The sequence below is a fragment of the Rattus rattus genome, chromosome 2 (genome assembly GCF_011064425.1).
Source record: "Rattus rattus isolate New Zealand chromosome 2, Rrattus_CSIRO_v1, whole genome shotgun sequence".
In the NCBI taxonomy this organism is placed as follows: Eukaryota; Metazoa; Chordata; class Mammalia; order Rodentia; family Muridae; genus Rattus; species Rattus rattus.
This window is the reverse complement of record NC_046155.1, coordinates 117951148-117957023: the sequence shown is the minus strand read 5'-3', so window position 1 is coordinate 117957023 and position 5876 is coordinate 117951148. Positions and strand designations below refer to the sequence as shown.

Below are 5876 nucleotides of genomic sequence, written 5' to 3'. Positions count from 1 at the left end.
AAATGAAAATTAAAACTACTCTGAGATTCCATTTTGTACCAGTCAGAAAGGCCAAGAGCAATAAAATGAATGACAACTTGTGCTGGTGAGGACATGAGGGAAGGGGAACATTCATTCATTCATTGCTAGGGGGAGTACAAACTGGCACAGCCACTATGGAAGCCAGGGTGCCAGTTCCCCAGAGAAGCTGGGGATAGATCTCCCTCAGGATCTGACTGTACCTTTCTTGGGTGTACGCCCCGAGGACTGTTCATCCTCCTTCAGAGGCTCTTGCTCATCGTGCTCACTGGACATTGGAAATAGATGTAAGTCAACTAACAAATGGATAATGATACGCCTACACAATAGATTACTGTTCAGCTTTAAAAAATGATGAGACTTCCGGTGCGGCCATGGCGGCTAATGTGACCATGAACACATCTCAACTCCTGCCACTAGAGCTTGTGGACAAGTGTATAGGATCAAGAATTCACATTGTGATGAAGAGTGATAAAGAAATTGTTGGTACACTTCTAGGATTTGATGACTTTGTCATTGTTTATTTAGTGAAATTACACCAGAAGGAAGAAGAATTACAAAATTAGATCAAATTCTACTAAATGGAAATAATATAACAATGCAGTTCCTGGAGGAGAAGGGTGTGAAGTGTGAGTGGATTTCCTTGACTTATGCTAGATTCTGGCTTTTCTTTAAACCTTTAACATTTAGATTCTATAAAATGAAGTCTCTGTTAAAGGGAAACACTTTGAAGATATACATCCATTTTTCTAAGCTAACCATGGTTATTTTGGGAAAAGAAGAGTTTTGTCTTGTTTTTTTTAAAGACTAAAAAATAAAGATGTTTTTAGTTAAAAAATATGAAAATCTCTGGTAAGTGGATGGAGCTAGAGAAAAACAAATATCATTCTGAATGAGGTAACCTATACCTAAAAAGGAAAACATTCTATGTATTCTCTTATATGTGAAGTTTTGATGTGTGTAGACACATTTCTTAAAGCTTTTTTTAATGTTCTTATTTCTCTACCTTCCTCAAACCTTTATTCCTTCCTAAACTTTCCACCCCCCCAACACTAGGCAGAAGAGAGAAAGTTAGAGGGGAAAGGGGCCAAGGATCTCTTTAGGCTACTTCCTGCTGCTTAGGGAATCTGGGTTCCTTGGGTCAGTTCCAATCTTCATGGTCAGGAGATCTCCAGCTTCTTATCTCTTTGCTCACATTGCTCACGACGATCACGTGACAAACAGTGACAACAGCAGCCAGGAGCAGAGTGGGGAGCAGTGGCTACCACCTTTTTGGAGCACCCCTCCCTGTCCTTCTTGTGGCTCTGGCATTTGTTCTCTTAACAGAGTTCCCAGAATTAAACAATCTGCAGCTGGCAAAGATCAGAGCCCAAGAAAGCCTCTGAGGACTTGTGCTGTATACACACAGGAATTTCAAGGTGCAAAGTACTTACTTACACCTTGAACTAGGTCAGCACCTTTCTAGCCCCAGAAGGCAGCAGGAACCTGCTTTTGGGGTGTAGCTTGCAGGATTTGCTGGTATTGGAAGGGCTACCAAGTCTAGTTTCATCCCTCACGTGACATTATGGGGCTTCAGCCTTCCTTGTCCTACCTTGAAAATTTGGAACTGTCCAAGTAGGGCAGCCATCATCTCCCTCACTTTCTAGACAGGGTTCTGATGATCTCATCTCCTGTGCTGCAGTGCCTAAGTCCTAAGCTGTTGACTCAGAATCGTGAACTTGGTGCCTTTCAGACCCCAGAGGGACTCCCTCAGGCTGGAGGGCAGGCAGAGGGTAAAGGTAAGGGTGTGCTGAAGCCTGCAGAGCCCCTCCTCAGAGCGTAGAGCTTTCTTGCTGCTCTGCTGAACCCCACAAACAAAAGCAACTTAAGGAGGTTTATTTCAGTCTACTGTTCCGGAGGGTCAGAGTCCATAACAGTGGAGAAGGCATGGCTGCAGGAGCAGGAATCTGGCTTATCACTTTCTCTCTCTCTCTCTTTTTTTGCATACACACGGAAAGAAGAGGGGAAGAGGGAGAGGGAACGGAAGAGGGAGAGAGACAGAGACAAAGAGGAAAAGAGAGACAAAGACAGAGAGACAGAGACAGAGAATAAGAGTCAGCTGGGGTGAAGTTATGGATGCTCAAAGGCAGCTGCCAGGGATCTACTTCCTCTAGCAAGGCTGCCTCTCTTAGAAGTCCTACAATACCCCCGACAGTACTCCCAACTGGGGATCACGTGTTCAAACATGAGTCTACGGGGAACGTTTCTCACTTAAACTACTGCACTTCATTCCTTGGCTCCCACAGACCCATGGCAAGTTCATGATGCTAAATACATTTAATATAATTCCAAAAGTTCCAATGTCTTTTATAATCTCAACGCTGTCTCAAGGTCCACAGTCTCTTCTGAGATCCAAAGCAATCTCTTAACCCTCTGTAAAGTGAAAAGACCTCACACACTTCCAACACACAATGGCAATTTCTATTCTAAAAGAAAAGACCAGAACAAGCCCATACCCAGCAGGTCAAACCCTGCGGCCCCATGGCTGGTATCTGAGGCTTCAGTTTTAAATGTCTTGATGGATCCACCCCTCCAGTTCTATTGCTTGTAATCCCCTCACTCTATCTGCTTCCACTTCCTGTTTGTAGCTCTCATTTGATAAATGACTCAAGATTCTAGTGTGCTCAACATCTTGGGATCTCCACATCAACCCAGGTTTGACTGTAGCTTGACATAATGGCCTCCTCATGGGAACTCTGAATCAGTTACTTTTCGGTTACTGCGATAAAACACCATGACCAACAGAAACTCAGAAAGCTTCATTTTGGCTTACAATTCCAGGGGAATAGACCCTACAGTGGCTGGGAAGACATGGCATGGTGGGAGGAGCAGGAAGCCGCCCGCTCACACCTCATCAGCAGGCAGGAAGCAAAGCAAGTGTGGGAAGAGGGGAGATGTTACCACCCTGCCCACCTCCAGTGAGATAGCTCATGTCCATAGCGCCTAAAGATTCGGTAATTTTTCCAGACAGGAGGAGTAGGAATGTATGAAATTCCTGCAGGCAAAAGCAGAACCTGGGACAGGTGGCAGGGACCAGGGAGCTAAGAAGGTGCATCTTAGAAAGAAACAGAACTTGATTTCCCAGATCTCTCAGGGGAGTCAGCATGTATCCCCTTGTCCCCAGGCAGTGTGGCTTCTCAAGAGAAAGAAGTCTCGTAGAGGAAAAAGGCTGACCTTGAATCTAATGGTGGATCAGGTGAGGAGGCCACACAATGGTCAGGTCATCCAGACTCTCTTAGGATTCCCTAATTTCTGTCCTCCCCATGCTCCCTTCTCCCTGCCCCATGCCTTTGACAACATCTTCCTTAAACACTTGGGTCAGACCAAGGGAGAAAGGGAAACCAGAGAGGGAAGAGTGTGACTGAGGGAAGAAGGTACCATCTGCACTTGCTCAGAGAAAGAAAGAGCTAATGGATGGCCCAGCCCAACAATCTGACACAGTGGCTCCTTCTATGTAGCTGTGTCCAGGTAAAGGGACAAGAGTAGAGGAGATTTATTCTGACTCATAGTCTGAGAGCTGTCACTCCATCATGGTGGAAAGGGTGTGAGAAAACAAGCCAAGTTACACCATAACAGCCAGGAAGAAAAGGGGATACAGGGATAGGGCCGAGGGAAAGATAGAACTTCCAAAGGACCCCCCGCCCCCACCGTAATCTAATTTCTCTAGGTATGTCTGCCCTCTACCTTTCAACACCTCCCAATTATGCCTTTGTGCTGTGAATCTATCAATGGATTAGTGCATTCTTGAGGTCAGACTTATCAGAATTTTAACATCTTTGGAGATAAGACGACGGACATTTGCTTGATACTATCCTAGGTGGTTTTGAATCCAGTCAAGGGGACCATTAAGGTTAACCATCCTATAGGACGTCTCTCGGATACAGATAGCCTATGGGTGGCTTCTATAGTGCTCCGCCATTCTCATTCACAGCGCCTCAGACACCCACATGAGATGCTCAGTGTGCCAGAATTCCCAGAGTAGCAGACCTTCCGTAAGAGAATGGACGGCATTTCCTTTTCTAACTTCTCGCCTTCAGCTAGCTCTTTGTCGGAACAGCCTGACTCTAGATGGAACCTGAAGAAATAAAGTCCCCGTCCTGGTCCTGTTTACAGCGTGAGGCATTCCTTGGAGGCTGGCTCGGGAACCAAGAGTGCCTAAAGGAAAATGAGACAGGAAGTTCTGCGGAGACATTAATACCTGAGAGCAGAGCCACTTAAAACTTCCCAGCAACGTCCCCAACTCCAGAGGCATCCTCAAGGCCTTCCTCTGGTGCACACAGGGGGAGCGGAGGCTGATGCAGCTGCCAAGGCACAAACACAATAGTTCTTTGAATTCTCCATTTCTTCTTGAATATTCATGCGGGTTTTCCAATTGATTCCACGCTGCTATAAGGCTAGTTTTAGAATGTGAATGATTTGAGACACCAGTCTAGTTGCTGAGAACATATGGTGCTTAAATCTTTCTACTCGTGTGTCTCGTTTGTAAAACAGGAAGACAAGAACACTTGTCACAGTTTGAATGTGAAATGACCCCCTGGAGTCTTGTGTACCGGGTGCTTGCTGCCTAGCTCACGGTGCTGTTTTGGTAGGTGGTAGAAACTTGGGAAAGTGGAGTCTACCTGGAGGCAGGCAGGAGGTCACTGAAGCTGTAACTTTGAACATTCTTCAGCTGGTCTCAGGTCGTTTTCCCTTTCTCTGCTCTCTGATTCACCATGTCTGCCCTGCTGCAGTAAACTGACACTTTTGAAATTGTGAGCCAAAAGAACTCTTTCCTCCTCTAAGTGGTCCACGTCAGGTCAACCAGCAGGCCATCCAATAAGCTATGCTGGTGGCTGAATCAGCAATGCCCATTAAATGCCTAGAATAGATTCTGGTGGTGTGTCCTGGTTCCTGTTTAATTGCTGTGAAGAGAGACCATGGCCATGGCAACCCTTACAAAGGAAAACATTGAATTGTGGACTGGCTTAGAGGTTCAGAGGGTTGGCCCATTATCATCATGGTGGTAACATGGCAGCGTGCAGGCAGACATGGTGCTGGAGTTGCAGCTGAGAGCTTCTACATCTGAATCCACAGGCAGCAGGAGGAGAAAGCCACAGGGCATCCTTTGTGTTTTTGAAAAACCTCAAAGCCCCCCGGCCGGTGACACACTTCTTCCAACATTGCCACCTTTCCTCATCCTCAAAGAGCCAACTGGGGATTAGGGATTCAAACGTGACCGTATGGCACCTTTCCTCTTCAAACTACTACATTGTGTATTGTAGATGTTCTGAAATATTAACATGGCTATTCCCCTCCTGATGTACTGACGAAGACATGCATGCCATGGATCCTTCTCATCTGCAGTGCTCTGCCTTTTAATCATCGCCTGTCATCATATCAAAGCACATTGCACTTTCAAAGTCATCTGAAGGCCCTCGAATTTGGAGTCAACTGGTGCACATACTCACTGCGAAGGTCCCACAAGTCAGTGCTCTCTGTCTTCTTGGGTCTGCTCAGTTCTTATTCTGTTAACCGTTATCCTAAATGTCCTCTATGCATTTTGTCGTTGATTTCGTTGTTTTAGGCAACCCTTGAACGCATTGCTGGCTATGTGTCCCTAAGGGCCAAGAGGCTGTGATGTGGATGTGAACAGCTAGAGAGCAGTCCCTTGTTAGGAGAAGTAACAGGTGCTGGTGCCCGGAGCTCAGGGCAAATGAACGAACATGTGTTAGACAAGGTGCTTTTACATGGAAAGGCATACAAAACAAGGCGCTGTGCCAACTGGCTGTCAAAATATAACCAGAGGCTCTTGGGAACCTAATCCTTCACAATCCCCATCA

At 46.0% G+C, this 5876-nt stretch overlaps 1 pseudogene; it reads left to right on the top strand.

Annotated features, from left to right (window-relative positions):
- The first annotated feature begins 392 nt into the window (after positions 1 to 392).
- Positions 393 to 651, top strand: LOC116894264 (annotated as a pseudogene).
- The last annotated feature ends 5225 nt before the right edge of the window (positions 652 to 5876 follow it).